The 10,740-nt window shown below is 39.1% G+C and overlaps 1 protein-coding gene across 7 annotated transcripts in view; it reads right to left on the bottom strand.

The window, feature by feature from the left end:
* Nucleotides 1-8,530, bottom strand: part of TPX2 (TPX2 microtubule nucleation factor) — a 50,412-nt gene extending 41,882 nt beyond the window's left edge. For 3 of the 7 annotated variants that reach the window (XM_058562977.1, XM_058562981.1, XM_058562974.1), the window contains exons 1-2: nucleotides 8,452-8,530; nucleotides 5,899-6,015 (exon numbers count right to left, since the gene is read on the bottom strand). The gene's annotated coding sequence lies outside the window, so the exon portion shown is untranslated. Of the gene's footprint in view, nucleotides 1-5,898; nucleotides 6,016-7,880; nucleotides 8,084-8,451 lie in introns of those variants that run through there. The other 4 variants (XM_058562975.1, XM_058562976.1, XM_058562980.1 and 1 more) reach the window with 4 other exon arrangements.
* Nucleotides 8,531-10,740: the final 2,210 nt, after the last annotated feature.

The following is a 10,740-nucleotide window of genomic DNA, read 5'->3' on the forward strand; positions in this document are numbered from 1 at the left end:
AATGCCAACTAACATAGAAGTCCAGAATTCTAGCCCTGTCTCTGGCATTTACTAGATGTATATGACAATAAGCAAGTTACTCTACCTTTCTGCCTATCTACTTCCCGTAAACAAATGACAAGGCATTTTGAGTGCCATTAAATATGCTACTGTAAGATATTATCACTGCCTTTTGACCTACCGATACCTTTCTTCTCCTTGATAACACTTGTATTCAAAGATTCCTTACTGAAAGATTCCCCAGTGACTGACAGTAGTTAAAATTCCCCTGCTACAAGGAGGAAGTTTTCCTGTTCTTGTGAACAAACATGCTGGAAGACATGGGAAAATCTTGGATTCCCATGATCTTAATGCCTAACCCAGGTCACTGGGAACACTTCCCAGGCAGGAATGTAATGAAGATAACTAAAGCTGGGGGAGGGAAGAGACTGGAATGTAACATGCAGCAATTTCACTTAGCCTCCTAAAAACCAAGATTCCACCAAAGCATGCTGCTGAAAACCACCTGGAAAGTATTCAAATTTAACCCCCTCACACTCCTTTCTTTTTTTAGTTATGGAGCTACACTGCTAGCCTCTTTGAAGGGCAATTTGCATGTTTCTTTTGGATAGATCTTGCCAAATGTAGAAATTTATCTTACAGATATGTATTTATGCATATGTAAGTATAAGCAAGTTTACTATAGCATTGTCTATGAGCCAAAACACTGAAAACCCAAATTCCACCAATAGGAGATGGGTTGAATAAACATGGCACAACCATATGATAAAATATTACGTAACTTTAATATTAGGTAACTGCATATGTGATGATATGTACACAATGAGCTCCAAGAGCTAGTAAGTGAGAGAAGCAAAATGCAGAAGTACGTGCTCTCATTCACGTTAAAAAGAGAGAAAGGGGTAACATATACTCATATCTACATTTGTACATACATAGACTACTGTGGAAGGAGACACAAAAGTATTAACAGTATTTGGGTCCGGGAAGAGAGCTGGGAGTTCTGGGTCAGGGGAAGACTTTTAACTATGTGATCTTTTATATTCTTTGAATATGTTTTATTATATAAATGCATATCTTTTCAGCTTAAAGAACTAGTTAAGCAGTATTTATTTCCTCCTAAATCTATATTTACAGTCCAGAAGTCACTGGGCTTTCTGGAATTTTTATTAAGTATTCTTGATAACCCAGCAATAATTGTTAAACCTCTTGATTTTTGGAAATAATGCTTTCATATACATGTCTGTAAATTGGCTGCTAACTTCACTTACCCAAATGCTACACATTCTCTTTCTTTTTTAATGTTTCTGTACAAAAACAAAATGTTCCTGGGTATTGATTTAATAAAAACGTATATGAACTTAAAAAGAAGTTACAATAATAATAGCTATTAATTACTGAGTATTTATGACATGCCAGACACTGTTGGCAGTGTTTTACATGTATTAACTCACCAAATCCTCACAATAATCCTATGAAGTAAGTACTGTTATTATCTTCATTTTACAGATGAGGAAACTGAGGCACAAGAGAGATTTACTACTTGTTCACAGTCACGCAGCTAAGAAGTAACAGAGCCAGGATTTGAACCCAGATAGGCCCTAAAGGGTGTGTTCTTATCGACTGTACTATCCACTGCTTCTCATATTTATTTAAAAATATTTATATAGATCAATATCAAATGTCAGGAAGCAAGAGACAAAACCATTTATAGATTATAACAACTTCCAAATACTGTCTACTACAGGCCAAGCACCTTACCAGACACTTCACATAAATCATCTCATTTAAACTGCATTAACAGGGCCGGCCCGTGGCTTAGCGGTTAGGTGCCCGCGCTCGGTTACTGGCAGCCTGGGTTCGGATCCTGGGCGCGCACCGACGCACCGCTTCTCTGGCCATGCTGGGGCCGCGTCCCATATACAGCAACTGGAAGGATGCGCAACTGTGGCATGCAACTGTCTACTGGGGCTTTGGGGGAAAAAAAAAAGGAGGAGGATTGGCAATAGATGTTAGCTCAGAGCTGGTCTTCCTCAGCAAAAAAAGGAGGATTAGCATGGATGTTAGCTCAGGGCTGATCTTCCTCACAAAAAAAATAAATAAATAAATAAAATAAACTGCATTAACAATATAGAAGGTAGATGTCATCATCACCCTTTTACAAATAAGGATACAAGCTTCAAGAAGTTAAACTACTCCAAGATCATCAACCAGTAGGTAGCAGTGTTGAGTTTTAAGACCAGATCTATAGGATTCTAAAATCTGGAATCACTATAATGTACAGAGTTTTCCTATAATATTCCTTCAAAAATGACGTAGGGGGCTGGCCCGGTGGCTCAAGTGGTTAAGTGCGCTCGCTCTGCTACGGTGGCCCAGGGTTCGCCAGTTCGGATCTGGGGCGCGCACCAACACACCGCTTGGCAAGCCATACTGTGCCGGCATCCCATATAAAGTGGAGGAAGATGGGCACGGATGTTAGCCCAGGGCCAGTCTTCCTCAGCAAAAAAAGAGGAGGATTGGCAGATGTTAGCACAGGGCTGATCTTCCTCACAGGAAAAAAAAAAAATGACGTAGATAACCAAATCATACGAACCTATTAGAAAAATGCAAAAATAAACTCTGCTGTACACAAAAACTACGTTGTTTTTAGTTGTTCATAAAGTTGTTCATAAAGAACACTTTGGAAAATTAAAAACTCTATTCTAAATATACTAAGAAAGCTCTGAGCTCAATTGTCCCATAAAGTAAAACATTACCCCTTAATTTCTCTTTTTTTAAATTTGTACTCTTGCATATAAAGTTTTTGCTATATATAAGATGGAGGTTAGTCTGAACCTCTTAGTGGATATTCTAGAGTAGAAGAGACTATGAAGAGGGTATTCAAGTATCAAAGGAGGTATGTCCTCTGAGGTCTAGGACTGCATTTGATTGGTGGGGGTTAAAAGGCAAGGAGCTCAAACCTAAATACACCTAATCTTTATTTAGGTGCATTAAAACCAAGTACTATTTTTCTAACATGAACTCTTTTTAAAAAAGCTTCTTTTGAGCTGTTCTTTTGGCCTCGTATGGCCAACTCAGGAAACCATTCCCCCTCCCGGACCCCCCAAAAAAAGGAACAAATAAATAAATAAATACAGACCCACTGAGAAGTCTGACTCTGCTCAGTAAAGGGTGGATAGCACATACACCTGAACAAAACCAAAAGTAACTGCTGGGTTATGCCAGTTTCACCACACTGCCTCTCCCACAAATAATCAATATTAGGATGTGAAACCTTCAAAAATTAAAGAGCACAAGGCCTAATGGGAAATGCAATAGGCCAGGGCCAAAGCCAACCATTTAAATGAGAGAGCCCCAGCATGGTGGGAACTGGATGCCTTCCTGCACCCCTTAATCAAGATTGAATTTCTGTCAACAGGTCTCACTAAAAAAAAAAAAAAAAAAAAAAAAAAAAAAAGCACATGCGTCAAACACATTCCCCCAAACAGATTAAGCTGCCAAGAAAGAGAATCAGCTTCACATTTCAGAATTATCTGAATCCGCCACAGCTTCAGACTCCTAAAAAAACTGGAAATGTTCTGAGTGAAGAAATAGTTCTTTCTGACCAATAATCCTACAATGGACCTGAGGAAAAAGCCTCTCTCATATGCTATGAACTAGTTAGGTTCCTTTTAAAACTGCCTATTAAGTGCCATCCACCATATCACATAGCTCATTTTTGTTTCCAAAAACAAAGACTGAAGGGATATATATAAATCCCGTCTCTTAAGAGACACACAATTGAATGGAGAATACAGAAAATTATGATAGAGGATGATCCTTCCTATAAGGGGGATAAGCAAAGGGCACTATGGAAGCGCAGAGAAGGGGAACAGGGTAAAGGAGGGTCAGAGAAGGCTTCCTGGTGGAAGTGACACCTTAAAGATACAGACAGACCTGCAGAGTTCTACAGGCTAACAATGAATGTTGACTTTTTCTAGGGGAAGAGATCAATGGAAAGGGAAAACGAATGGGGGAAGAGTACGCAATTGAGGAAGACTGCAGAAGAAGCAATGCAACCTGTTTCTACCTTCATCTGAAATTAACCTCCATTGTCCCCTGTGTCTCTTCACTCTCAAACCAAAAATAACTAGCCGTGACAAGCTCTATAAATCATAAGGTACAGGTTCGGGGAGGGGGGGAGCTGCAATAGGGTGCATTCTAAGCAGGGCTGAAGCAGTGGACTAGCAGCTCCTAAGCAAAACAAAGACATTGGTGTGGTAGATGTTCTCAAGCACCTCACTATCCAGCTTGTGAGCTGTGTCTTGCCTATTTCTATTCGAGGAAAAATCATGAGTTAAACAATTGGTAATGTAAGAGAATAAACAGAGTTAAGTGAAGACTTTATTAACTAGAAGTGTAGTCAGTTAAGATAGTCCCATCCTAGCAGTGCCATTTCCCCAGGGACACCATCTTCTACTTTTACAAGGGATAGAAGATCCTGTTACAGAACCACAAGGTAAATCGAGTTGAGTTATTTTCATCTTACCCAGGGAGAAAACACCTACTTTTTTTTTTTTTTTTTTGTACATAAGAGATTAGCAGGAGTCAGTAAATGGCTAGATAATCCAGCATGCAATTTTAACTGTTAATCAAAGTCACAAACTAAGTCAGAAGGAAGTTAATGGACTGTGTGTTTCCACATTTATGTTTGCTAACTTCCATGTGGAAATTGGATCTGTTTACAGAAACAGATCTATGAAGCTTCCAAAATTGGGTCAATTTAAAATCCAATGACAATCCCTCACTGTCCAAGCACTCAGAAGTCAGCACAGGACACATGGACACTTGTTCTAATTCATCACTGTCCAGAAACCTCAAGCAAATATATTTTCTATCATTTCTCTCCCAAACTAGCAAGTTTCATATTACTCTTTTTCAAAGATTACAAACTCAGTTCTGCTTCATTTAATTTGTCCATAGAACTCTATAAACCACAATCCAGTCTTATATGACTAATAGGACCTGGATAGAAATCAATCATGCTCTTTACCTCCAGGTCAAATAATGACACAGATCTTTGTAGATTACTAAAAGGAAATCTTTGTACAATATCAAAGCATTCTGATGTTCCATTAGTAAAAAGCTGAAAAAGTTTGTAAGGGTTGACAGTGGGGCTGCAAGAGGTACAATCCTACTCAAATCTCAATCAATCAGTCTTGTAGAAATTTATATCCTTCAAAATGTATCTGTTTTGGGAAATAGGCACACACACACAAACCCAAGAACCTAAAAAAGTGATTACTATGGGGTGGTAGGGAGTGAGGTGGACAGTGACAGGGTTGGAAGATTTTTAACTATAGATCTTTTTACATAATTTTTATTTTTGCACCATGTAAACATATTACATATTTTAAATATATATATTTGTGCTTGTGTGAATATACACTCTTATATAAATCAGCATAATTTTCCCTTGAGGCAATTTGGCATTATGTATCAAAAGTCTTAAAAATATACATTCTTTTTTTTACCAGTGGTAAAATACTATGGTAGAACCATATAATAGAATACCTTAAGACCATAAAATTATGTTGTAGAAAATTTTAATGACATGAAAAAAATGTTCATAATCTATTAAATGAAAAAAAAGGTTTTTAGTGTATGATTTTTAAAATAAATACAGGCACAGAAAAAAATTGGAAAGAAATCTATCAGAATATTACCCATAGTTTGTCTGAGAGGTGGGATAGTGGGTAATACTATTTTTTTGCTTTTCCATATTAAATAAATTTCTTCCAAAAATATGTGTTACTTTATAAAGATGTTAAAGTTATTTAAACACTTTTGAAGCTGATAGATTAATATTAATGTTTCCTTATTCCTTTTTAATGTAATTTACTGTGGACACAGCCTTACCTCTAGTTTAATCGGTCTGCCAGTCCACCTCACTACAGGCTTGACTCAAAGTTACAATATACTCTGTCACCGCTCTTCTGAAATCTTGAAGTCTAGTGAGTGCTTCTTATCAAGAAACTGGAAGAAGCAGAAAGGTGATGAAACAGGTTCAAGTTCTCTGTAATTAAAAAGGTTAACAGAGAACAGGAAGGGGCTAGAGAAGACCAAGGATACCCACCCTCAAAACCAAAGAATGCTTCTGAGAGCTAAGGTCTAAATAGTGTGGCTCCCCCTAAATGCCAAACTTCTTAACAGATTGTTGTTTCATCAGTGTAAAAATGTTCTTAGTGTACATTTGCTGTCTCCTGGTGTCTTTGATATTACATAATTCCACTTTAAAGTAACCTTTTCAAAACCTGCAAATTTAGAAAGACTGACACCAACGGTGGTAGTGTGCACTTCTATCCTATTCAAACATCAGGACAAATAGTAGGCACACTTAAAATATGAAAAAAACTTTTACTATCTTTTTTTAATTTAAAAAAGTAGAAATTGCATTAAAAAAAAATTTCTGAAGTAAGCTCCCACATACAATTTTATAGCTTCCTCACTAATCTTAATCCCCTTAATCAAGTTTCTCTATGCAAACAAACAAAAACAGAACCCCTTCCAGTTATCTATACTTTTTTCACAAAGTGAAAAAAAGAGACCCAGGAAATGCTGAAGAAAAAAATATATAGGGGATATAGAAGAACTCTGAACCTCTCCTGGTACCCAAACAAGAAATGAAGGACCTTCCCACATAATCCTGTCTCCTGGAGAAGCTTAATTGCAACTGTAGGGTAAATAAACTTTATTAAAGTTGGAATACACAGACTTAAGTATAAGCCTGGCCAAAACAACCCTATTTTATTTAAATAATTTTAAAGTTTAAACAAATTTACCAATCTAGTTGAAGAAATCGTTTTCCATACCTGCAATTTCATAGTCAATTTAGATAATGCCTCCCGCCTATCCAATTCAACAGATATTTAGTGGGTGATTTCTGTGCACCAGGACTGTTCTAGTCCCTTTCTCACCAAACTCTGCTTATCAAGAGCCAATATGTGTCCCACCTGCTTCACAAAGCCACCCTTGCCCATTTTAAGCCTCATTGATCTCCCTCACCTCTGAACTGCCAGGGCACTTACAAAACAGTAGAGCACTCAGATGCTGTCATGTCTTGTTCTGATTGTCACTTGTCGATTTCAATCAGTCTTTTGTCCTCAAGCATACCAGAAAACCCTTGAGTACATCATACACCTGTATACCCACAGTATCTAACACCAATCTCAGCTCACACTACACCCTCAAAGGTCAATTAATTAGCAAAGTAAGCCGGGGGCCACGATAATTTTGATCCCAAGAGTGACCATACTGAACTGACACACCCAACAGTACTCCTCCAAAGCAACCAAGGGCACTCAAGTTCGATTTAGGGGTGGCTTAACAAGGGGTGTGATCCACTGAGGCTACAACACAAGAATATCTTTATTATAGCAGCAAACAGTTCGATTTTTGACATCAGATGAGACAAATTCGAAGAAAAACCAAGATGTCAAGACAAGGCTGAACCTGGAAGTACACCAAGCGATGATCTTAAAGAAAATCAGTAGAACACTCAGATGCTGTCTTGTCCTGAGCAGGACTAATCTGGGGGAAGTCCTTGGTACTTAACTTACTGTACTAGAAAACTGCACGGAAGGAAAAAAAAACGTATATCAGGAAAATAGGGGGAGTAAAACAATCCTACAATATTATAACCTGATTTACACTTTTCCTTCCCCTCCAATCTATAAATGTTCTAGGATAGGAAATTAGGCAATAATACCTAGTGATTCCATACAAAAGGGAACGGCTGAGTAGACACGGATAAAACAGAATGAATTTAAAACCCCAAATAGAAAGACAACTCCAAGCGGAACTACTCTCCCTCAATTACGTTCTCACTCCACCTCATTTACCTCTCTTACACAGTAGTTCTAAAATGTAGTTGTTTGTGACTGCATCTGTTTTCCCCCCACAAACGCCGCACTTCTTGAGGGCGGGGCTACCGTTTCACCCATTTCTCGCAATGTATCCGGACTGCGGGCTTCGGTTTCCTCTTCCATAAAGAGGCCTAGGAATAGCACCTCCTTCATTGGCTTGGTGCGAAAATTAAATGAGAAAACGCACGCAGAGTGCTCAGTTCACGCGTGCGTGGTAATAACTGTCGTCACGGTTGTTATCAGCCTACAGCCTCCCGCAACTCCTTCTTCCCCCTATTTCCCACGGCCGGCCTCTGCCTCTACCTCCAGACGCAGCCCGCTAGACCCGTTCCCGAAAGAATTCAGGGGAAAATCCTGTCACGGAGAGAACAGTGGCCCAAAGCCCGGCTCCCCCTCCGCCCCGCCAGGACGGCGTCCCAACCTCCAGAGAAGCCCAGGCCTAGAGGCGCGAACCGCGCTAGGGGCTTGGAGGCGACCTCTAGCCGTTCAAAAATTAGAGACAGACAGCCCGCGCCCCAGCTGCTCCCAGTTTCTCCCCACGGCTCACCTCACCTCAGCTCTGACAACTGAACGCCCGCAAGACCCGCCGCGGGATTCATTCAGTACCGTTGAAAATTTGAAACCAGGCGCTCTAGTCGAATGCACCAATCAGGGTGCCGGAAATGGGCAATCCCAGCCTCCCGATTGGCCCTAGAGAGCGCACCGACGCCGGAAGTCAGTGTGAGGTACAAGCAAACAACCGGCCAGGGAGGCTCCTGGGAAATGTAGTCTCATGCATTGCGTGAGCCCATTGGAACAATTCTAGTAAAGAAATTACTACAAAGCCCAGAATGCTCGGCTCCACACTAATTGGGAAAGATGGTACTAACTGAAGAGATGGGGAATCGCTTTAGATAACAGAACGGCGTGCATCCTGGGCCTCCCTAAGACTTTCCTGGAAGAAAATCATTTATTTTGTTTTTTATTATTCTCTATGTAGTTGTGCATCGTGCCTTAAATGTGCATAGGAACTCACTTCGCTTTAACATGGAGTCCCCTGTGTGCAACATAGATTCGCCCCCAGCTTCTCTACCAAACGTGAAGGAGTCTGTCAAACCTTTATCCCGTCCACGCCCTGATGTTACTGGCTTAAAAACGCGGTTTGCTGGGTACTTCCTCCCTGGGTTTACCATCCTCATAAGAGAAGACAAAGCCTCGGAGAAGTTGAGTAAGCTTGTCTAAAATCACGTAGTAAGTAGAGGAGATGTGGTTTGAATTAAGAATGTCTGGTCCTATACATGATCATAATCAATTACAAAATAACAGCGGCAATGAGAACAAAAAGATTGTGGTTCATAGTAACAACAAAAACTACAAAGTTAAAAAACAAAATAAGCCTAAGACCTTTATGGGAAAATTAAAAACTGTAAAACTTCATTGAATAACTATAAAAATAATTGAATGAGGTTATAAACCTCATTAATGAATTGTTGTTAGCGCCGTTGAGTCCCCTCCGACTCCCTAATGACCTTGTATACAGCAGAGTGGGACCCTGCCCGTCTTTTTGCGCCATCCTCTCACCTTCTGGTGCTGTATCAGACAATGCTCTGCTGCTATTCATGGGGTTTTCCTGGCCAATTTATAAGTGGGTGGCCAGGTCCTTCTTCATAGTCTGGAAGCTCTGCTGAAACCGGTCCACCTATGGGTGACCCTGCTGGCGTTTGAAATACCAGTGTCATAGCTTTCAGCATCACAGCAACACGTAACCAACACAGTATGACAACTGACAGATGGGCATGTGGTTTCCTGACAGGGAAACAAACCCTAGCTGCTGTGGTGAGAGCACTGAATCTTAACCACTAGACCACCAGGGCTGGCTGTTAATGGATGGGGACAACCAATGTTGTAAAGATGTTAATTCTCTATATTAAAAGTTCAAGGCAATTCCAATGAAAACCTCAATAGGTTTTGTCATGGAACTTACCAAGTTGATTATAAAATTCATTTGGAAGAGGAAAAACACAAGAAGTGGCGTCTGAATTTTGAAAAATAATAGGGGGTAATTTCCATACCAGATCTCATAAACATTAACATTATGAAATTATAGTAATTTTTAAAGTATGGTTAATTGACTCCATGGGGATACAATCAGCAAAATCCAGACAGGAAGACTCTACAGGACAAAAGATCTAGTTTCTTCAAAATATAAACTGCAAGGGTTTTTTTGTTTGTTTAAAACTATTTATGTTTTAGAGATACATATAGAAATGGTAGGGATGAAATGACTCTAGAATTTGCTTCAAAATAATCAGGAGTATGCAGGGGAGGGAAGTAGGTGGGAATATAGATGAAACAAGAGTAGCCACAAATTGATAATTGTTGAAGCTGAGTGACAGAGTCATGATACATATACACATACATATATGCACTTCTTACATGCACTTGAAATTTTCCACAAAGTTTTTTTTCTTAAGTAGGGTATTGCCATAGAAATTTTTTTAAAACAACAAGAAAATCAGTAGAAGAGTTTAAGAGTGCAGAAACCGACCCATGTATATCAGAGTTTAGTAAATGCTGAGTAGAATTTCAAATCAGATGGAGACAAACAGATAATGGAGTTGGGACATTTGCTTTTCATTTGGGGAAAATATTATGTTAGATTTTTATCCCACACCATTTACAAAAACAAATTTTGGATAAAAACCATAAAGATATTTTTTAAAATTAAAAATTTTTTAATTTTAAAAGAGTATGTATATGATGCTGGGGTAGGAAATTTTTAAGTAAGACATAAGGAGAAGGCTAAGACATAAAGGAAAAGACTGATCAAGCCAAAATTTTAATATTCTGTTTGACA

Source organism: Diceros bicornis, chromosome 19, assembly GCF_020826845.1.
Source record: "Diceros bicornis minor isolate mBicDic1 chromosome 19, mDicBic1.mat.cur, whole genome shotgun sequence".
NCBI lineage: Eukaryota > Metazoa > Chordata > Mammalia > Perissodactyla > Rhinocerotidae > Diceros > Diceros bicornis.